The following is a 25,332-nucleotide window of genomic DNA, read 5'->3' on the forward strand; positions in this document are numbered from 1 at the left end:
ACCATCTCTAAATGTAGACCTTGTCCACAGTGAGACACCACCCAACGCCATCTCTAAATGCAGGCCTTGTCCACAGTGAGACACCACCCAACACCATCTCTAAATGTAGGCCTTGTCCACAGTGAGACACAACCCAACGCCATCTCTTAATGTAGGCCTTGTCCACAGTGATACACCACCCAACGCCATCTCTAAATGTAGACCTTGTCCACAGTGAGACACCACCCAATGCCATCTCTAAATGTAGGCCTTGTCCACAGTGTGACACCACCCAACGCCATCTCTAAATGTAGGCCTTGTCCACAGTGAGACACCACCCAACATCATCTCTAAATGTAGGCCTTGTCCACAGTGAGACACCACTCAACGCCATCTCTAAATGTAGGCCTTGTCCACAGTGAGACACCACCCAACGCCATCTCTTGATGTAGGCCTTGTCCACAGTGAGACACCACCCAACGCCATCTCTAAATGTAGGCCTTGTCCACAGTGAGACACCACCCAACGCCATCTCTAAATGTAGGCCTTGTCCACAGTGAGACACCACCCAACGCCATCTCTAAATGTAGGCCTTGTCCACAGTGAGACACCACCCAACGCCATCTCTTGATGTAGGCCTTGTCCACAGTGAGACACCACCCAACGCCATCTCTAAATGTAGGCCTTGTCCACAGTGAGACACCACCCAACGCCATCTCTAAATGTAGGCCTTGTCCACAGTGAGACACCACCCAACGCCATCTCTAAATGTAGGCCTTGTCCACAGTGAGACACCAGCCAACGCCATCTCTTAATGTAGGCCTTGTCCACAGTGAGACACCACCCAACGCCATCTCTAAATGTAGGCCTTGTCCACAGTGAGACACCACCCAACGCCATCTCTAAATGTAGGCCTTGTCCACAGTGAAACACCACCCAACGCCATCTCTTGATGTAGGCCTTGTCCACAGTGAGACACCACTCCCAACGCCATCTCTAAATGTAGGCCTTGTCCACAGCGAGACACCACCCAACGCCATCTCTAAATGTAGGCCGTGTCCACAGTGAGACACCACCCAACACCATCTCTAAATGTAGGCCTTGTCCACAGTGAGACACCACCCAACGCCATCTCTAAATGTAGGCCTTGTCCACAGTGAGACACCACCCAACGCCATCTCTAAATGTAGGCCTTGTCCACAGTGAGACACCACCCAACGCCATCTCTAAATGTAGGCCGTGTCCACAGTGAGACACCACCCAACACCATCTCTAAATGTAGGCCTTGTCCACAGTGAGACACCACCCAACGCCATCTCTAAATGCAGGCCTTGTCCACAGTGAGACACCACCCAACACCATCTCTAAATGCAGGCCTTGTCCACAGTGAGACACCACCCAATGCCATTTCTAAATGTAGGCCTTGTCCACAGAAAGTAGTCTCCCCCTTAACACTACACACTGTACAGCAGCCCCACAGAGACTGAAAACACATCCATCCTGAGTTGATCTTATTTTCATGTTTATTGTACCATCGAGGTGACAGACAGATATTAAGGTCAAATGTAAATTGGGAGAGGGTTGGAGTATCACATTTCTAAAGAGAGAGAGGAAGGGAGAGAGAGGGACATGGGCGGTGTGTTCAATAGGGCGATATGGGCGACGCACTGCCAAACGGGAAAAGGAAGGGAATTTTTTTCTAATCAATTATATCACGGCAACAGTAGTTATCAGTGTTCACGTCTGATCTGCCAGCCACTAAATATCAAATCAGGCTAAAGTCGTGCTTCAAATGGCCCCGCCCGTTTTTGGGGCGATTTCAGTCAAGTTGAAAATCGCCCAGAAGTCTCTCATAGCCTGTCATGTAAAATCTATTTTTTTTCAAATTTCAAAGCTTTCAATACATTCTCTATGGGTGTCTGTGGGCATGCACTTACGCGCTTTCGTCATACGTGACGTAACCATGAACGTAACTAAGACAATGGCGGCTAGCAGCGTCTCTGTTGTGACCTGCAGTGTGGCGTTATTTTATGTTTTTAATTTGTAGACTTAGTTTACAAACATTCTGCAAACATTCTGCTTTGAACTGATCTTTCGGTTTTGGACTGATCTTGTTGATCGTGTACATACCCGCTACGAACTGACTAAATAATGAAAACGCTGCAGGCAGCTGTAATCCCAATACAGCTGGGAGACTTGGCTGGATGACAGAGTCCCGGACAGAGAAGTGGAGCCGGCCACCTTCACCCTGGTCAGAGCGGACCGCGATCCTGGTAAGAGAGCGACTCTGTACCCCGACATTGAACTGCTTTCTGTGTCATTGCGACCTTACTATCAATTCAATTCAATTTAAGGGCTTTATTGGCATGGGAAACGTGTGTTAACATTGCCAAAGCAAGGGAAGTAGATAGTAAACAAAAGTGAAATAAACAATAAATATTAACAGTAAACATTACACTCAGAAGTTTCAAAAGAATAAAGACATTTCAAATGTCATATTATGTATATATACAGTGTTGTTACAATGTGCAAATAGTTAAAGTACAAATGGGAAAATAAATAAACATAAATATGGGTTGTATTTACAATGGTGTTTGTTCTTCACTGGTTGCCCTTTTCTTGTGGCAACAGGTCACAAATCTTGCAGCTGTGATGGCACACTGTGGTTTTTCACCCAGTAGATAAGGGAGTTTATCAAAATTGGGTTTGTTTTCGAATTCTTTGTGGATCGCTGTAATCTGAGGGAAATATGTGTCTCTAATATGGTCATACATTTGGCAGGAGGTTAGGAAGTGCAGCTCAGTTTCCACCTCATTTTGTGGGCAGTGTGCACATAGCCTGTCTTCTCTTGAGAGCCAGGTCTGCCTACGGCGGCCTTTCTCAATAGCAAGGCTATGGTCACTGAGTCTGTACATAGTCAAAGCTTTCCTTAAGTTTGGGTCAGTCACAGTGGTCAGGTATTATGCCACTGTGTACTCTCTGTTTAGGGCCAAATAGCATTCTAGTTTGCTCTGTTTTTTTGTTTGTTCTTTCCAATGTGTCAAGTAATTCTCTTTTTGTTTTCTCATGATTTGGTTGGGTCTAATTGTGTTGTTGTTGTTGTTGTTGTTGTCCTGGGGCTGTGTGGGGTCTGTTTGTGTTTGTGAACAGAGGCCCAGGACAAGCTTACTTAGGGGACTCTTCTCCAAGTTCATCTCTCTGTAGGTGATGGCTTTGTTATGGAAGGTTTGGGAATCGCTTCCTTTTAAGTGGTTACTATCTGCCCCGTGAGTTCCCCCAATTGTTTGTTACCGTTGTGTACTGTTGATAATCACAAGTTTACTGGAGAACTGAGACCAAGTAGAGACTTTGGACAGGGTGGATATGGTATAATAAAGGCAGTTTATTCAGAGGTAAAGATATCTGGAATCGCGTGCACGGACTCGTTCGTGCACGCGAGTAAAGTAAAAGTGTCCTGTCTTAGGTCAGCTAGGATCACCACTCCTTGGCCACCTGCTGACAAGGCTGACAAGATAGGACTCTTTTGTCCATTGTTATAGGATAGGAACAGAAACAAACGCCCAACACAAAATGGGTCATGCACAAGATTTTAGTCAGACCAAGCTATAACATTATATATTTACTACGACAGTACATTCAACCAAAAGCTAATATAACAAAGGCATCAGAGATTATTTATAATCTGTCACAGAAACTGGAATCCATCTCCCCAGATCAGTCAATAAATGCTTCTGGTATTGACTTATATGCTGCCCCTGTCTTCATGTTGTTGCTGGACATATCTTTTTTAAAATGTGTGTAGGTCACCTAAATCATCAGAAAAATTGCCCCTCCTGAGAATTTTTTCAGGAGCCGCCACTGGAGAGGGATGGAGAGAGAAAGAGAGAGAGAGAGAGAGAGAGAGAGAGAGAGAGAGCGAGAGAGAGAGAGAGAGAGAGAGAGAGAGTGGTGTTTATTTGTAGGACTGTTTCTTTTTACACATTTTGCCATTGGGCGAAGAGAAAATGTTGCAGTTTTAAAGCAAGTTTGCTGCAATTCTACACATTTTGCCATGGGCGGAAAGAACATTTTGCAATTTTATAGCTAATTTTATGCAATTCTACTTATTCTGCCATAGGGTGGAAAGAAATGTTTGCAGTTTTTAATATGATATTTAAGCGAAAGTGACTAACAAAATCAATGGGGGCCACCCGGTCGGTAATTCAACCATTATTACTACAAGTTTAGCTAGTAACTTACCAATCTAAAATGTTTTTGCTGACATGGCCTATTTGAATGACTGTCAGTGACTGACATGACAAGAGAAAACTGCTGATGCACAACCACACCGATTATTGATCCGGGGGCCTACAAAAGTGGGGCCTATCAGTTGCCCATCGCTGCTCTCTCTGTCTGACCTCTGCATTTATTAATTTTTTATTTATTGTTTGATGCACAATCATCCAACAAAACACAATGCATTCAATGCATTTCCCATGTGGACCAAGGTCTGCAATGTTAAAGGATTACAGCGGAGAGGTGAGGCCCTTATAAAAAAAAACATCTACTTATGTCCTCTTTTAATTGAATTTCTGCAATGGACAGGGCCCCAGCATGTAAATCAGGCCTTTCAATCAGTCAAGATGGCTCCTGCCACTGGGATACTGGAAGGGAGGTGTGGAGAATGGTGGGGGGCTAAAAGAGGGCAAGATTTATGTTGGCAGAAAAAACAGGGACCCTGGGTCTTTGGAGCCTGTCAACCCAGCATCTTTTCCATTACTTTGAGGATTTATAAGGACTGGATTTCTCACACACACTCAGGCAAACACACACACACGTACAAACACACACACACAAACACTCGATAGTTGCAGGTCCTTGAACAGCTTCTGGCTGCAATAAAAGCTGGAGTTGAACGAGGTGACGATTCTCTGTATTCTAGGGATTTGTCCCAAATGGCACCCTATTCTGTATTTAGTGCATTACTTTTGACCTGGGCCCTAAGGGAATAGGGTGTCATTTGTGACGCACAATATGTATTCAGAAAAATATTGATTCTCAGAACCACCTAGTTATGATTAAAACCTGCTATTTGGCACCACAACACCTGTTGAGCCCTGGGAGCGCTGTGAGTCCTGTGAGTCCTGTTGAGCCCTGTGAGTCCTATGAGTTCTGTAGAGCCGTGTGAGTCCTGTGAGTCCTATGAGTTCTGTAGAGCCGTGTGAGTCCTGTGAGTCCTGTTGAGCCCTGTAAGTCCTGTGAGCCCTGTGAGTCCTACGAGTCCTGTTGAGTCCTGTTGAGCCCTGTGAGTCCTGTGAGTTCTGTTGAGCCATGTGAGTCCTGTGAGTCCTGTTGAACCGTGTGAGTCCTGTGAGTCCTGCTGAGCCGTGTAAGCAATGGCGATGTTTCCATGTCGTACTGTACTTAACAGACTTTATTGGATGGATAGGATTGGACGATAGGACTTTATTCGAGGGATAGGATTGGAGGATAGGCTTTATTGGAGGGATAGGACTTTATTGGAGGAATAGGGTTGGAGGATAGGACTTTATTGGAGGGATAGGATTGGAGGATATGACTTTATTGGAGGGATAGGATTGGAGGATAGGACTTTATTGAAGGGATAGGATTGGAGGATAGGGCTTTATTGGAGGGATAGGACTTTTTTGGAGGAATAGGATTGGAGGATTTTATTGGAGGAATGGAATGCCGTTTTTGTTGTGAAGGACTTGCCCTTGGGGATGCAGCATTTTCTAACAACATCGGTTATTTTTTCTACTTATGTCCTCTCTTTTAATTGAATTTCTGCAATAGACAGGGTCCCAGGGTGTAAATTAGGCCTTTCAATCCTATCTACAAATAATCCTCTGCTGGACAGATGGATATGTAGTCTGGATGGTCCCTCATACATAACCAAGGGGATATGTAGTCTGGACGGTCCCTCATACATAATCAAGTGGATATGTAGTCTGGATGGTCCCTCATACATAACCAAGTGGATATGTATTCTGGACGGTCCCTCATACATAACCAAGTGGATATGTAGTCTGGACGGTCCCTCATACATAACCAAGTGGATATTTAGTCTGGACGGTCCCTCATACATAACCAAGTGGATATGTAGTCTGGACGGTCCCTCATACATAACTAAGTGGATATGTAGTCTGGACAGTCCCTCATACATAACCAAGTGGATATGTAGTCTGGATGGTCCCTCATACATAACTAAGTGGATATGTAGTCTGGACGGTCCCTCATACATAACCAAGTGGATATGTAGTCTGGACGGTCCCTCATACATAACTAAGTGGATATGTAGTCTGGACGGTCCCTCATACATAACCAAGTGGATACGTAGTCTGGACGGTCCCACATACATACCTAAGTGAGGACACAACTGTTTGTGGTATAAACTCTGGTGCTGATACAGTTGCTTGAGACAGTATTCACTCCCCTTGGAATTTTTCCTCTTTTGTTGCTTTTAAATTGATTTTGGGGGGGACCACCACCAACAGCCTGACTCCCACTATGACATCCCACCAGGAACCACACTCAGGTAAAATGGCTTGCAAAAGTATTCACCCCACTTGGCATTTTTCGAAGTTTGTATCATTTGATTTACACAACATGCCTACCACTTTGAAGATGCAAAACATTTTTGGGTGTGAAACAAATAAGAAATACGAAGAAAAAAAAAAAAAACTTGAACGTGCATAACTATTCACCCCCCCAAAGTCAATACTTTGTAGAGCCACCTTTTACAGCAATTACAGCTGCAAGTCTCTTGGGGTATGTCTCTATAAGCTTGTCACATCTAGCCACTTGGATTTTTCCCCATTCTTCAAGGCAAAACTGCTCCAGCTCCTTCAAGTTGGATGGGTTCCACTGGTGTACGGCAATCTTTAAGTCATACCACAGATTCTCAATTGGATTGAGGTCTGGGCTTTGACTAGGCCATTCCGAGACATTTAAATGTTTCCCCTTAAACCACTTGAGTGTTGCTTTAGCCGTTTTCTTAGGGTCATTGTCCTGCTGGAAGGTGAACGTCCGTCCCAGTCTCAAATCCCTGTAAGACTGAAACAGGTTTCCCTCAAGAATTTCCCTGTATTTAGCGCCACCCATCATTCCTTCAATTTTGACCAGCTTCCCAGTCCCTGCCGATGAAAAACATCCCCACAGCATGATGCTGCCACCACCATTCCTCACTGTGGGGATGTTGTTCTAGGGGTGATGAGAGGTGTTGGATTTGCGCCAGACATAGCATTTTTCTTGATGGCCAAAAAGCAGAATTTTAATCTGACCAGAGTACCATATAATTGGGGAGTCTCCTACATGCCTTTTTGCGAACAGCAAACGTGTTTGCTTATTTATTTCTTTAAGCAATGGGTTTTTTCTGGCCACTCTTCCGTAAAGCCCAGCTCTGTGGAGTGTACGGTAAAAGTGGTCCTATGGACAGATACTCCAATCTCCACTGTGGAGCTTTGCAGCTCCTTCAGGGTTATCTTTGGTCTCTTTGTTGCCTCTCTGATTAATGCCCTCCTTGCCTGGTCCGTTGGTTTTGGTGGGCGGTCCTCTCTTGGCAGGTTTGTTGTGGTGCCATATTCTTTCCATTTTCTAATAATGGTTTTAATGGTGCTCCGTGGGATGTTCAAAGTTTCTGATATTTTTTTATAGCCCAACCCTGATCTGTACTTCTCCACAACTTTGCCTCTGACCTGTTTGGAGAGCTCCTTGGTCATCATGGTGCCGCTTGCTTGGTGGTGCCCCTTGCTTAGTGGTGTTACAGACTCTGGGGCCTTTCAGAACAGGTGTATATATACTGAGATCATGTGACACTTAGATTACACACAGGTGGACTTTATTTAACTCATTATGTGACTTCTGAAGGTAATTGGTTGCACCAGATCGTATTTAGGGGCTTCATAGCAAAGGGGGTGAATACATGTGCATTATTTATTTTCTAGAATTCTTTGAAACATTTTGTTCATTTCACTTTTTTTCAATTTGGACTATTTTGTGTATGTCCCTTACATGAAATCCAAATAAAAATCCATTTAAATTACAGGTTGAAATGCAACAAAATAGGAAAAACGGCAAGGGGGATGAATACTTTTGCAAGGCACTGTAATTACATTTCACCCACCCCGACACACACACACAATCCTCTCCTCAAGCACGCACGGACGCACACTACCTACCCCACCCTACCTCCCCATGCTCTCCCAGGCCCATGGTTGCCACCCAGTGAGGGTTGCTGAGTTCCATCCTCTCTCAGTGTTATCCAATAAAACCCTTGCTGCCAAATGTGATTGAGAGCCACTCAGCTCCAGAACCCTCAGAGAAACGAGGGGGGATAAAATATGAGTACCGTGGCAGCTGGCTTGCCAATCCCCCCCCCCCCCCCCAAAAAAAAAAAAAAAGTGGTTCTGGGTTCATGCCGCGCCCTTTATCACTGCCATATTTCACCCATCCCCCTGCCATCACTGAGGGTTGCCATGCCCCTTCCCTCACCCCCCACTCTCACAGTGTCTGTAAATCTGGTCCGTTTCCACAGACATAAAACTGTTATTCATGGGATGAACAGGATGTGAAGGCAGGGATGGAAGAAATTGGAACGGCAGCTAGAGGCCTCTGTCTGTCTGTCTCTGGATGCAGACGCCTCAGTCATCCCAGCCCTAAACACTGAGATTGGCTCTGCATTATAGACACCGCTGGATGTACTACAGTGGAGGCTGGTAGTGGGAGAAACGGGGAGGACAGGCTCATTGTAATGACTGGAATTGAATCAATGGAACGGGATCAAACATATGCAAATGACAGTTGTGCATTGATGTAGTCTATGACTACGCCACATAAATAAGAGGTACAGTATGTATTTCACCATCAGGCCAGGGGGCATGTTTAGGGCTGGAGGTGAGGAGGGGTGAGGGGGTTAGAGGAGGGGGAGGAGTGGCAGTCATCAATGTAATTGCACTTCGTTGAGTCTCCTCTTTACATAGTGACACACAGAAGAAGAATTACACTGGTTTTCTATCATGTTATTGGAGACTGTTTGAAATGGCCAATCCATCAATACATGAAAACAACTGTTCAGGGGTTGAGGGTAACATGAAGTGTCATGGTTGGAGGAGGTGGTGGCCAGCAAAGGGTTAAGGTCATTGACAGCTGCCTTACCATTCTTTATTTTAAGGCTGTTTGCATCCCAAATGGCACCCTATTTTTCCCTATATAGTGCAGTACCTTTGGTCAGAAGAACTTCACTATATAGGGAACAGGTTGCAATTTGGGATGCACTCCTAGTCTTCCTGGGTTCCAAGCATTACGTCCTGGGATAACACGTTATATGAAGGGAATATACAGAATCCCTTCATGAAACCAGTCATGACACCTTTATGAGTGTTGCAGTGTCATTCATAACAACCATCATAACACCTTTATGAGTGTTGCAGTGTCATTCATAACAACCATCATAACACCTTTATGAGTGTTGCAGTATCATTCATAACAACCATCATAACACCTTTATGAGTGTTGCAGTGTCATTCATAACAACCATCATAACACCTTTATGAGGGTTGCAGTGTCATTCATAACAACCATCATAACACCTTTATGAGTGTTTCAGTGTCATTCATAACAACCATCATAACACCTTTATGAGTGTTGCAGTGTCATTCATAACAACCATCATAACACCTTTATGAGTGTTGCAGTGTCATTCATAGCAACCATCATAACACCTTTATGAGGGTTGCAGTGTCATTCATAACAACCATCATAACACCTTTATGAGTGTTGCAGTGTCATTCATAACAACCATCATAACACCTTTATACGTGTTGCAGTGTCATTTATAACAACCATCATAACACCTATATGAGTGTTGCAGTGTCATTCATAACAACCATCATAACACCTTTATGAGTGTTTCAGTGTCATTCATAACAACCATCATAACACCTTTATGAGTGTTGCAGTGTCATTCATAACAACCATCATAACACCTTTATAAGTGTTGCAGTGTCATTCATAACAACCATCATAACACCTTTATGAGTGTTGCAGTGTCATTCATAACAACCATCATAACACCTTTATGAGTCTTGCAGTGTCATTCATAACAACCATCATAACACCTTTATGAGGGTTGCAGTGTCATTCATAACAACCATCATAACACCGTTATGAGTGTTGCAGTGTCATTCATAACGACCCTCATAACACCTTTATGAGGGTTGCAGTGTCATTCATAACAACCATCATAACACCTTTATAAGTGTTTCAGTGTCATTCATAACAACCATCATAACACCTTTATGAGTGTTTCAGTGTCATTCATAACAACCATCATAACACCTTTATGAGTGTTGCAGTGTCATTCATAACAACCATCATAACACCTTTATGAGTGTTTCAGTGTCATTCATAACAACCATCATAACACCTTCATGAGTGTTTCAGTGTCATTCATAAAAACCATCATAACACCTTTATGAGTGTTTCAGTGTCATTCATAACAACCATCATAACACCTTTATGAGTGTTTCAGTGTCATTCATAACAACCATCATAACACCTTTATGAGTGTTTCAGTGTCATTCATAACAACCACCATAACACCTTTATGAGTGTTTCAGTGTCATTCATAACAACCATCATAACACCTTTATGAGGGTTGCAGTGTCATTCATAACAACCATCATAACACCGTTATGAGTGTTGCAGTGTCATTCATAACGACCCTCATAACACCTTTATGAGGGTTGCAGTGTCATTCATAACAACCATCATAACACCTTTATAAGTGTTTCAGTGTCATTCATAACAACCATCATAACACCTTTATGAGTGTTTCAGTGTCATTCATAACAACCATCATAACACCTTTATGAGTGTTGCAGTGTCATTCATAACAACCATCATAACACCTTTATGAGTGTTTCAGTGTCATTCATAACAACCATCATAACACCTTCATGAGTGTTTCAGTGTCATTCATAAAAACCATCATAACACCTTTATGAGTGTTTCAGTGTCATTCATAACAACCATCATAACACCTTTATGAGTGTTTCAGTGTCATTCATAACAACCATCATAACACCTTTATGAGTGTTTCAGTGTCATTCATAACAACCACCATAACACCTTTATGAGTGTTTCAGTGTCATTCATAACAACCATCATAACACCTTTATGAGTGTTGCAGTGTCATTCATAACAACCATCATAACACCTTTATGAGTGTTGCAGTGTCATTCATAACAACCATCATAACACCTTTATGAGTGTTGCAGTGTCATTCATAACAACCATCATAACACCTTTATGAGTGTTGCAGTGTCATTCAAAACAACCATCATAACACCTTTATGAGTGTTGCAGTGTCATTCATAACAACCATCATAACACCTTTATGAGTGTTGCAGTGTCATTCATAACAACCATCATAACACCTTTATGAGTGTTGCAGTGTCATTCATAACAACCATCATAACACCTTTATGAGTGTTTCAGTATCAACAACTATTCTGTTGTTGGGGTGCACCCACACCATTCCAACACAGAAAAGCTGTTTTTTAACATACTTAATAAATAAATAACAATTGGAAGGAAGGAAAACTATTTCACTCATAATGTAATTAATTGTAGGTCATATTTGATAGAAATCTGAAAGACTGGACAGTTACTTTAACAGTGCTTTATTGTTCCTAATGGTCTAGGGAGGCCATGCAGGGAGGGGGGAGAGAAGAGATATAGGTCTTTAGTAATGATTTATATCCAAATATAACCATGGTGATTAGTACAGAGAGGAATGGCTAACAGAAGTTTAACGTTTAATGTGTACACATCACATCATGTAGGCACATCACTGACCTCAACATGTAAGGATGATTTGAGCTGGGCAGTGTAGAAATGCCTTCACAAACAAACCTTCAGGTTATCTGGCATAGAAAAAGTATAAAAGCAGTTGCATGATGTACAGTACCCATAATGTTCTGTGTCCCAGTACAACAATCTACCCACACAGCAGAAGTAGAACTACACAACAACTACGTTTTTTCTCTCCATTAAATTAATAGAACATACTACTGCTTTGTGTAACCAACTGTCCAAGCGTCCACCTCTCTAGCCACTCCAGTGATGACTATAATTGTTATCTGTCATATTCCAATAAATGTCTGGCTCCTATATCACCATGGTGTTTTAATGAGGTCTCATGTCGTTATAGCTCACTTTACCACTCCCCCACAGGAGTGATCGTGGTCAGTTCAGCATGTTTCACAGCTATTCAACTGTCACAGCTAACATATTTCTACACTGTTCCTGTACAGTTCATTTGAAAAGTATTCAGACCCCTTCCCTTTTTCTACATTTTGTTATGTTACAGCCTTATTCTAAAATGGATTACATAAAAACGTTTCCTCATCAATCTACACTCAAACCCCATAATGACAAAGTGAAAACAGGTTTTTAGACATTTTTGCGCATTAAAAAAATATTAGTAAATAAAGTATTCAGACCCTTTGCTATGAGACTCAAAATTGGGCTCAGGTTCATCCTGTTTCCATTGATCATCCTTGAGATGTTTCTACAACTTGTTTGGAGTCCACCTGTGGTAAATTCAATTAATTGGACATTATTTGGAAAGGCACACACCTATCGAGGCACAGATCTGGGGAAGGGTACCCAAAAATGTCTGCAGCATTGAAGGTCCCCAAGAACACAGTGGCCGCCATCATTCTTAAATGGAAGAAGTTTGGAACCACCAAGACTCTTCCTAGCGCTGGCCTAACTGAGCAATCGGGGGAAAAGGGTCTTGGTCAGGGAGGTGACCAAGCACCCGATGGTCACTCTGACAGAGCTCCAGAATTTCTCTGTGGAGATGGGAGAACCTTCCAGAAGGACAACCATCTCTGTAGCACTCCACCAATCATCTTTATGGTAGAGTGGCCAGATGGCAGCTACTCCTCAGTAAAAAGCACATGATAGCCCACTTGGAGGTTGCCAAAATGCACCTTAAGGACTCTCAGACCATGACAAACAAGATTCTCTGGTCTGATGAAAACAAGATTGAACTCTCTGGCCTGAAGGCCAATCGTCACGTCTGGAGGAAACCTGGCACAATCCCTACGGTGAAGCATGGGGGTGGCAGCATCATGCTATGGGGATGTTTTTCAGCGGCAGGGACTGGGAAACTAGTCAGGATCGAGGGAAAGATGAACAGAGCAAAGTATAGAGAGATCCTTGATGGAAACCTGCTCCAGATTGCTCAGGACCTCAGACTGGGGCAATGGTTCACCTTCCAACAGGACAACAAACCTAAGCACACAGCCAAGACAATGCAGGAGTGGCTTCGGGACAAGTCTCTGAATATCCTTGAGTGGCTTTACTGAGTAGAGGGTCTGAATACTTATGTAAATGAGATATTTCAGTTATTAATTTTTTATACATTTGCTAAACTTTCAAATAACCAGTTTTTGCTTTGTCATTATGTGGTATTGTGTGTAGATTAATGAGGGGGGAAAAACAATTTAATCCATTTTTGAATAAGGTAAGTAAAGGGGTCTGAACACTTTCCGAATGCACTGAATGTGTGTGTGTGTGTGTGGGGGGGGGGGGGGGGGTTTAGAGATTAGAGAGAGGGTTAGAGTAAAGGAGAATAAAGATTGAAGGAAGACTTGTCCAACTCAAGGACAAACTCCAAGTTCACCAGTAGATAATATATTAGATAATAGCTATGGCATTCTCTCCCTGTTTCATTTCATGATGATTTTCTGTTCGTGATGATTTTCTGTTCATGATGATTTTCTGTTCAAATGCAGAGAAAAGGCAGGATTTAAATGGAATCAATTTCCTTCCGGAAACCTGATAACCTGGAAAAATAAGTTTTTCAATTAAGTTTGGTTTCGAATTATCACCAGGATTGAGCCTTCCAGTATAATTGTTTATTGTTCTAGCATGACAATACATTGACACTTGAGACTTTATCCAGCTACAGCAAATTATATTTAATTTCTTTGTAATGCATGTGTAGAGACATTGTAAAAGCTGTTATTATTAGTGTCAGTGAATTTCACTGGATTTTCCTCTGATGTCGAGGACTCAATTTATTTTATTTTCATGGTGGATCTTAGTAATACATTTCAGTTGTTTTTCCTTGCTGATTGAGAGCCATGACATTGCTGATTGTGTTTTATTAAATGTGTTCGTTTTTGACATCAAAGGACTACCAAAAGTTCTCAAATGGCCTGATAACTGCATCCAGCCACAGCCAGTAAATCAACCCCTGGCTAACAAATGTTAGAGCGGTATACCATAAACCTAACCATGCCCGAAATCATTTGTTCAGTGTTTTATTTCCAGCCCTGACACACATTAACGTTAGATGTGAAAACACACCTTAAAACTGATATATGAAGGAAGGGGCTTATTCACCCAACAACCTTTCTATAGGAAAACAAGAAAAGGGGGAAGAAAGCACTTTTAATGATTTATTATAGCTCAAGTCAAACCACACAATGACAGGTGAGTCTGGCCACGCCTCTACTGCTGCCCCTGTCTTTACTGCTGTCCCTGCCACTACTGCTGCCCCTGCCTCTACTGCTGCCCTTGTCTCTACTGCAGCCCCTGCCTCTACTGCTGCCCTTGTCTCTACTGCTACTCCTGCCTCTACTGCTGCCCCTGTCTCTACTGCTACTCCTGCCTCTACTGCTGCCCCTGCCTCTACTGCTGCCCTTGTCTCTACTGCTACTCCTGCCTCTACTGCTGCCCTTGTCTCTACTGCTGCCCCTGTCTCTACTGCTGCCCTTGTCTCTACTGCTACTCCTGCCTCTACTGCTGCCCCTGTCTCTACTGCTACTCCTGCCTCTACTGCTGCCCCTGCCTCTACTGCTGCCCTTGTCTCTACTGCTACTCCTGCCTCTACTGCTGCCCTTGTCTCTACTGCTGCCCCTGTCTCTACTGCTGCCCTTGTCTCTACTGCTACTCCTGCCTCTACTGCTGCCCCTGTCTCTACTGCTGCCCCTGTCTCTACTGCTGCACTTGTCTCTACTGCTACTCCTGCCTCTACTGCTGCCCCTGTCTCTACTGCTACTCCTGCCTCTACTGCTGCCCCTGTCTCTACTGCTGCCCCTGTCTCTACTGCTGCCCCTGTCTCTACTGCTGCCCCTGTCTCTACTGCTGCCCCTGTCTCTACTGCTGCCCCTGCCTCTACTGCTGCCCTTGTCTCTACTGCTGCCCCTGTCTCTACTGCTGCCCCTGTCTCTACTGCTGCCCCTGTCTCTACTGCTGCCCCTGTCTCTACTGCTGACCCTGTCTTTACTGCTGACCCTGTCTTTACTGCTGCCCCTGTCTTTACTGCTGCCCCTGCCTCTACTACTGCCCCTGCCTCTACTGCTGCCCCTGTCTCTACTGCTGCCCATGTCTCTACTGCTGACCCTGCCTCTACTGCTGCCCCTGTCTCTATTTCCCTCTCCCTCTTCTCTGTTTCTGTTTCTGCCTCTCACTCAGCCTCTGCTGCAGCCTCTGTATCTGCTACTGCCCCACACTCTGACTCTGGCTCTGCCACAGCCTCTGCCATTGTGCTGGATCACCTAGAGTGACTGAAGGAGGGAGGCAGAGTGGTAGGGGAACAGGGGGAACATGCATCACTTCCAATCCAAGAACAACTGGGTTCTGACTGGAATTGATGTATTCAATACATTTGGAATACTGCTATGTTTTCTTGTTGTTGTTGTTATTTAGGAATTAGGAATTGTTTTATTCTTTTTATTCTTATTGATTTTCTATACTGTAGGTTTTGACATACCAAAAGGAAAACATGGTTTGTTGTTGCGAATCTCCTTTAAACACTGAGTGTACAAAACATTAAGAACACCTTCCTAATATTGAGATGCACCCCCTCTTGCCCTCAGAACAGCCTCAATTCGTCAGGACATGGACTCTACAAGGTGTCGAAAGCGTTCCAGAGGGATGCTGGCCCATTTTGACTCCAATGCTTCCCACAGTTGTGTCAAGTTGGCTGGAAGTCCAAGTGAAAGCTATGATCCCAAGGTACAAAGTGATGTTAAATCCACGTCAATCAGTGTAGATGAAGGGGAGGAAACAGGTTAAATAAGAACTTTTAAGCCTTGAGACAACTGAGTCATGGATTATGTATGTGTGCCATTCAGAGGGTGAATGGGCAAGACAAAATATTTGTGCCTTTGAACGGGATATGGTAGTAAGTGCCAGGCGCACTGGTTTGAGTGTGTCAAGAACTGCAACGCTGCTGGGTTTTTCACGCTCAACAGTTTCCCGTGTGTATCAAGAATGGTCCACCACCAAAGAACATCCAGCCAACTTGACTCAACTGTGGGAAGCGTTGGAGTCAACATGGGCTAGCATCCCTGTGGAACGCTTGACACCTTGTAGAGTCCATGCTTCGACGAATTGAGGCTGTTCTGAGGGCAAAAGGGGGTGCAACTCATGTCCCTAATGTTCGGTACACTCAGTGTATGTCATGGAAGAGCAGGTGTTCCTAAGGTTTTATACACTCTCTGTATAAATCAAATCAAATGTTATTTGTCACATACATTTGTTTAGCAGATGTTATAGCGGGTGTAGCGAAATGCTTGTGCTTCTAGCTCTGACAGTGCAGTAATATCTAACAAGTAATATCTAACAATTTCACAACATATACCCAATACACACAAAACTAGTAAGGAATGGGATTTAAGAATATATACATATATGGACAAGCAATGACAGAGCGGCATGGACTAAGATACAGTAGAATATTATAGAATAGAATACAGTATATACATATGAGATGAGTAATGCAAGATATGTAAACAATATTAAAGTGACTAGCATTCCATTCCTTAAGGGGCTCCAGTGTTGAGGATCAGCGAAGTGGAGATGTTGTTACCTACTTTCACCACCTGGGGGCTGCCCGTCAGGAAGTCCAGGACCCAGTTGCACAGGGCGGGGTTCAGACACAGGGCCTCAAGCTTAATGATGAGCTTGCAGGGTACTATGGTGTTGAATGCTGAGCTATAGTCAATGAACAGCATTCTTACATAGGTATTCCTCTTGTCCAGATGGGACAGGGCAGTGTGCAGTGTGATGGCGATTGCATCATCTGTGGATCTATTGGGGCGGTAAGCAAATTGAAGTGGGTCTAGGGTGACAGGTAAGGTAGAGGTGATATGATCCTTGACTAGTCTCTCAAAGCAGTTCATGATGACAGAGGTGAGTTCTACATGGCAATAGTCATTTAGTTCAGTTACCTTTGCTTTCTTGGGTACAGGAAGAATGGTGGCCATCTTGAAGCATGTGGGAACAGCAGATTGAATATGTCCATAAACACACCAGCCAGCTGGTCTGCGCATGCTCTGAGGACGTGACTAGGGATGCCGTCTGGGCCGGCAGCATTGCGGGGGTTAACGTGCTTAAATGTCTTAATCACGTCGGCCATGGAGAAGGAGAGGCCACAGTCCTTGGTAGTGGGCCTTGTCAGGTATTATCCTCAAAGCAGGCGACGAAGGTGTTTAGCTTGTCTGGAAGCGAGATGTCGGTGTCAGCGACGTGGCTGGTTTTCCTTTTGTAGTCCGTGATTGTCTGTAGACCCTGCAACATACGTCTCGTGTCTGAGTCGTTGAATTGTGAGGGTATACTACCCTCGTTAAAATATTTCAAACACAAATGAGGCCTCAGTGCAGTATAGTCATTGGCTCAAAGTCAGACAAGCAAAACAGGCATGTTTTCCCCTATTCATATGATGGTTGTGTGAGCACAACCCCATTAGGGGAGTAGCAGAGCAGTGGGAAACACCACCAGCAGGATATAATGTGTTTTCTGTGGTCAGGGCTAAAAAAGGGGCTTTTCAATTTCAGTGTCTGGTCCCAAGTGCCTGGCCCTGTGCTTACTGATTGTTCTGAGAATTGAGCGTGGCAGGGAGCGAGGGATGGAGAGGGCACACCTGCGACACAAGGCCCCCACACAGGGCCCGTCTGTGGGGCAGGCTCGGGGGTAACAGGAGAATGGGCTGGAGCACTGAGGCGAGGAGGGGAGGGGAAGTCTCTCTAGCTCTCCCTCTGTGCCCATCATGAATTGTCTGCACCCCTTCCTAGCCTTAACTCCTGTCTTGCAACACAGCCCCCGCACTGTGAGTGTGTGTTGCACCACACTGTGAACATCATAGACTGTTTACACACACTGACAAACTCTCATACACACACTGCATGAAAACATGCATGACGACACGCCATATGCACACACACACTCACACACACAAATTCAAACCCAGAGGATTTAGCTTAATCAATGCAGAAAATAACTATGTACTCTTTCACTATCCCACAGCAATGAAAACAAATGACCTCAACTATTTTCAGTTCAGCCTTATGATCAACTTGGTCATCAGGAGCGACACGATACACCTGAGATGTTCTAGAACACCCGTCACTGTACATGACTTGTGTATACAATGGTGAATGTAAATGGATACATTCTGTTTGTAAAATACTTCTCACTGAATACAAGCTGAGATTCCTTGACCTGTAGAGACGGGCAGCATGAAGCAGAGGCAGTACACACCAAAGGTGTCACGACTTCCTCTGAAGCTGCCTCCTCTCCTTGTTCGGGCAGGCTTCGGCGTTCGTCGTCACCCGCCTTCTAGCCACTGCCGCTCCTCATCTCATCATTCCATTGGTTTTGTCTTGTTTATTACACACACCTGGTTCATATCCCCTCATCAGTACCTGTATAAGTGTTCCCTCTGCCCCCTTGTCTTTGTGTGTGATTGTTTATTGTGGAGGATAGAGGAGCTCGTGGAGCTCCGTATATTTTGTATCGCCGGGATAATTACCCATGTGCCTTGTAATTTCCAGTGCGCCTGTTTTGCGCACTGGAGTGTGTTGACGCATTACTGCGTAATTTTGTGATTCAGAATAAATCCTGTTATTCTGTGATTTACCCTCCTGCGCTTAACTCCTTCGAAATCACCTCATTACAAAAGGACCATTTTTAACATTTATTTTAAGGCATGGTTTTCTTCATCAGTTTCAATAATCCAGTTAACACATTATCAATTTGCTTTGATTTCTTTGTTTCCATACTTTGGTCCATCAATAGCATTATCTTACTTTTAACTTTTAAAACCATGGTAGTTAAAATTACAAACATACAAACCAAACATACAGTGGGGTAAAAAAGTATTTAGTCAGCCACCAATTGTGCAAGTTTTCCCACTTAAAAAGATGAGAGAGGCCTGCAATTTTCATCATAGGTACACGTCAACTATGACAGACAAATAAAAAAATAAAAATCCAGAAAATCACATTGTAGGATTTTTTATGAATTTATTTGCAAATTATGGTGGAATATAAGTATTTGGTCAACTACAAATAAGCAAGATTTCTGGCTCTCACAGACAGGTAACTTCTTCTTTAAGAGGCTCCTCTGTCCTCCACTCGTTACCTGTATTAATGGCACCAGTTTGAACTTGTTATCAGTATAAAAGACACCTGTCCACAACCTCAAACAGTCACACTCCAAACTCCACTATGGCCAAGACCAAAGAGCTGTCAAAGGACACCAGAAACAAAATTGTAGACCTGCACCAAGCTGGGAAGACTGAATCTGCAATAGGTAAGCAGCTTGGTTTGAAGAAATCAACTGTGGGAGCAATTCTTAGGAAATGGAAGACATACAAGACCACTGATAATCTCCCTCGATCTGGGGCTCCACACAAGATCTCACCCCATGGGGTCAAAATGATCACAAGAATGCTGAGCAAAAATCCCAGAACCACACGGGGGGACCTAGTGAATGACCTGCAGAGAGCTGAGACCAAAGTAACAAAGCCTACCATCAGTAACACACTACGCCGCCAGGGACTCAAATCCTGCAGTGCCAGACGTGTCCCCCTGCTTAAGCCAGTACATGTCCAGGCCCGTCTGAAGTTTGCTAGAGTGCATTTGGATGATCCATAAGAGGATTGGGAGAATGTCATATGGTCAGATGAAACCAAAATCGAACTTTTTGGTAAAAACTCAACTCGTCGTGTTTGGAGGACAAAGAATGCTGAGTTGCATCCAAAGAACACCATACCTACTGTGAAGCATGGGGGTGGAAACATCATGCTTTGGGGCTGTTTTTCTGCAAAGGGACCAGGACGACTGATCCGTGTAAAGGAAAGAATGAATGGGGCCATGTATCGTGAGATTTTGAGTGAAAACCTCCTTCCATCAGCAAGGGCATTGAAGATGAAACGTGGCTGGGTCTTTCAGCATGACAATGATCCCAAACACACCGCCCGGGCAACGAAGGAGTGGCTTCGTAAGAAGCATTTCAAGGTCCTGGAGTGGCCTAGCCAGTCTCCAGATCTCAACCCCATAGAAAATCTTTGGAGGGAGTTGAAAGTCTGTGTTACCCAGCGACAGCCCCAAAACATCACTGCTCTAGAGGAGATCTGCATGGAGGAATGGGCCAAAATTCCAGCAACAGTGTGTGAAAACCTTGTGAAGACTTACAGAAAACGTTTGACCTGTGTCATTGCCAACAAAGGGTATATAACAAAGTATTGAGAAACTTTTGTTATTGACCAAATACTTATTTTCCACCATAATTTGCAAATAAATTCATAAAACATCCTACAATGTGATTTTTGGAGAAAAAAATTCTCATTTTGTCTGTCATAGTTGACGTGTACCTATGATGAAAATTACAGGCCTCTCTTATCTTTTTAAGTGGGAGAACTTGCACAATTGGTGGCTGACGAAATACATTTTTTCCCCACTGTAGGTGCACAGGAAGTGATGCAGCCCAGGAGGCAGGCAGACGTTTTCTCAACATCTCTATTTCAGCTTAACCAAACTCTGTTAGCCATGTGCTCTCACCAAATGCCACCATGGAACAACGTGGCACAACCTGGCACAGGTTTAGTCAAACAGGTCAAGCCTGATCACACACCTATGCTGTAAATGTGACAAACACATGCACATGTACACGCACACGCACCCGCACACACACACATGCACACACACACACGTGCACGCACACACACGCACACGCATACACACACTGTTGTTCCCCTCTCCAGTGCTTCCTAATAAACTCGCCAAGCTCCAACAGGGAAAGAAACACTAGAGACAGGAGAAGAGTGTCAAGCTAACATTCCAAGAAGGTTATAACATTACTCATTACATTACTCATTACATTACTCATTACATTACTCATTACATTATCAGAACATTACTCATTACATTATCAGAACATTACTTATTACATTACTCTTTGCATTACTCATTACATTACTCATCACATTACTCATCATATTACCATAACATTATTCAGTACATTATCACAACATTAGTCATTGCATTAGCATCCCTTTATCATCACATTATCATCACATTATCATTACATTTCTCCTTACATTATCATAACATTACTCATGACATTATCATTACATTAGTCATTACACTAAAATTACAGTATCATATCAATTATCATATCAATTATCATTACATTATCATTATGTTACTCGGGTTCCCCTTTCCCTCCCCTCCTCTCTCTTTCTCCTGTCTCCTGCTCTGCAGTGATTGGGGATCGGGGACCTTAATAGAATTTCATTACCTATGATTGAAAACCAATGAGTTTAAGAAAGGTTTAGAAAGGAGAGAAGGAGATGGAGAGGTGCACTCAAAATGCCAGCGTCCCTTGCCAGATGCCAGCCATTTCATTTGATGTCATTGATAATAAATGCACAGCTCTTAACCACGGTGATAAGATGCTATTCTGGCATCAGGGTTATCACTAAACGTCTGATAATACCAGCATGGAGGAATTGCTTCTGACAGTTAAAACAAGGCCTTAAAACTAAACACTTGGCAGAGGATGTATTCATCAAAGTTTTGTCAATCTGTTAAATGAATAGTGAACAATGGGACTTAAGACGATAAGGTCTTGCTGGTTGATGGCACTCTTTATTTTGGACTGTTGAGTGTGAGAGTTTTGAGCTATTCTATTGGCTTTTCTTATTGTGTTTGGATCAACAGAATTATAGGGAACACTTTACTGTCGACCCATTTATGCATTCCTAAGTATTTTATATACGGGATGAAATGATATATTGTGTATATGTTGTGTTCATCTCTGGACAAAACCCTCCCAGTTAAAAAGTGCTCTTGATATTCTTCCATGTATTCTGTTCTCGTCACCCAACCCGTCTGTCTCTTGCCCTGTGAAACAGCAATGCAAATGACGGAATGCCAGCACAGGAATTCAGTGTTGACATAGTAGTGGCACATTTGGCTTATTTAGTCAGGAATGTCACCAGGGATGTATTAAGTATGCACAAACAATGATGAGAGGGAAATGGTTGCCAAACATTTGACTGCAACGACCAGAAATCGAGTCAAATAATACAATGTTGTAAGCTGCTCATTGTGAACACACAGAAACAAACTTGTCAATGCTATGACATAAGATATGTCCCTGTTATCTTCTTATACAAGGCTCACATAAGTCCACCAGCATGAGAATTTAGGTCACCTACTTTACAATACAATGCCATACCCAGGTACCCTTGGAAAGTTTTGTGTCTTCCAAATGGACAGTCTGTTTCTTACTTTCTTGTTATTTCTATATTTCAATTATCTACTAAATTAATGTAAAAAAAATCTACATCCTGAACAGAATCTACGTTCTCCTTTTGTTCAAGCAGCTTTAGTTTACTAGTCCTTCAGGGAGCCTGTTCATCATGTGGAGATGAGCCAGTGACTGATTGGCCAAGAGAAGAACTCAGACACACAGTTCCAACCGGAGAAGTGACAACCCAACAACACAGACTCTTCAGACACACACTGCTCGGACTCGGCCCCAGAAGAGAACGGTTGTATGAAGTGCTGTACCAGGACCAGGAACTGAATCATGAGCTCTGAGTGTGGCCTTGTGCTACACATCTCCCAGGTCATCGCATGGTGTGGCATGTGCTTTGGCATGTGGACATGAACGTTGAATTCGATTCGGTTAATCTTTATTTCTTCAGGGAAGTCAACTCAGTAACAATTGTAAATGTTTTCCAGTGAGTCCTGGGATTAATAAAAACATAAAACATCAAGGTAATGTACAGTATATCGTGTGTGTAGAACTTTCCCCTCTATTGCACCTTCCATCTGTGGTGTGTTTGTGAAATGCATTTGGAAAGTATTCAGACCATTTACTTTTTCAACATTTTGTTAAAATTGATTAAATTGTTTTTTTTCTCCCTCATCAATCAACACACAATACCACATAATGACAAAGCAAAAACAGGTTTTTGGATTTTTATTGTGCAAATGTATAAAAAAATACAAACTTAAATATCACATTTACATAACTATTCAGACCCTTTACTCAGTACTTTGTTGAAGCACCTTTGGCAGTGATTACAGCCTCAAGTCTTCTTGGGTATGACGCTACAAGCTTGGCACACCTGTATATGGGGAGTTTGTCCCATTCTTCTCTGCAGATCCTCTCAAACTCTGTCAGGTTGGATGGGGAGCGTCGCTGCAAAGCTATTTTCAGGTCTCTCCAGAGATGTTAGATCGGGTTCATGTCCGGTCTCTGGATGGGCCACTCAAGGACATTAAGAGACTTGTCCCGAAGCCACTCCTATGTTGTCTTGGCTGTGTGCTTAGGGTCGCTTTGTCATTATGGGGTATTATGTGTAGATTGATGAGGATTTTTATTTATTTAATCCATTTTATAATAAGGCTGTAATGTAACAAAATGTGGAAAAAGTCAAGGGGTCTGAATAGTATGGACAGTATATGAATAGGACAGGTGTGTACAGCTGTAGTTATATAGGATGAGCCTTGACTAGAATACAGTATATATATATATATATATATATATATATATATATATATATATATATATATATATATATAAAGTGGGTAAAACAGTATGTAAACATTATTAAAGTGACTAGTGTTCCATTATTAAAGTGACCAGTGTTACATGTCTATGTACAGTGCCTTCAGAAAGTATTCATACCCCTTGACTTACTCCACATTTTGTTGTTGTTCCAGCCTGAAAACAGAATGGATTAAATGTTTTAACCCATAATGACGAAGTGAAAATATGTTTCTAGAAATTTCTGCAAATGTATTGAAAATGAACTACAGAAATATATAATTTATATAAAGTATTCACACCCCTGAGTCATTACTTTGTAGAAGCAGCTTTGGCAGCGGTTACAGCTGTGAGTCTTTCTGGCTATGTCTCTAAGAGTTTTCCATACCTAGAATGTGCAACATTTGTCCATTATTCTTTTAAAAATTATTTAAACTCAAAGTGGTTGTTGATCATTGCTAGACAACCACTTTCAGGTCTTGTCGTAGATTTTCAAGTAGATTTAAGTCAAAATTGTAAATCGTTTAATAATATTTACACGATGTCATCTAAAGTGGTAGTTTAAGAAACACTCCAGTTAATATGTTCAGATGAATGCCTATTCAATAGCAGTCAAAATCAGATCAAAGTTTATTGGTCGTGTACAAAGATTTTCAGGTGCAGCAAAATGTTTGTGTTTCTAGTTCCAACAGTGAATAACAAATAGTAAACAGTAAGAAATAGTAAACAATACGCACATAATCCAAAAAGTAAAAATAAAGAAAAGTCAGAATGAATAATGTCAAAGTCCGGAATACAGTGCATTCGGAAAGTATTCAGACCTTTGGCTTTTTCCACATTTTGCTACGTTACAGCCTTATTCAAAAATTAATGAAATTAAACATTTTCCTCATCAATCAACATACCTCATAATGACAAAGCGAAAACAGGTTTACATTTATTAAAAATAAACAACTGAAATAACTTATTTACACAAGTATTCAGCCTCTTTGCTATGAGACTCGAAATTGAGCTCATGTGCATCCTGTTTCCATTGATCATCCTTGATTTCTACAACTTGATTGGAATCCACCTGTGGTAAATTCAATTGATTGGACATGATTTGGAAAGGCACACGCCTGTCTATATACATTCCCACAGTTGACAGTTTATGTCAGAGCAAAAACCAAGCCATGAGGTCGAAGGAATTGTCCGTAGAGCTCCGAGACAGGATTGTGTCGAGGCGCAGATCTGGGGAAGGGTACCAAAACATTTCTGCAGCATTAAAGGTCCCCAAGAACACAGTGGACTCCATCGTTCTTAAAAGGAAGACATTTGGAACCACCAAGACTTCCTAGAGCTGGCCAGCCGGCCAAACTGAGCAATCAGGGGAGAAGGGCCTTGGTCAGGGAGGTGACCAAGAACCCGATGGTCATTCTGACAGAGCTCCAGAGTTCCTCTGTGGAGATGGGAGAGCCTTCCAGAAAAGACAACCATCTCTGCAGCCCT

Source organism: Coregonus lavaretus, assembly GCF_964263955.1.
Source record: "Coregonus lavaretus genome assembly, chromosome: 1".
Lineage (NCBI taxonomy): Eukaryota > Metazoa > Chordata > Actinopteri > Salmoniformes > Salmonidae > Coregonus > Coregonus lavaretus.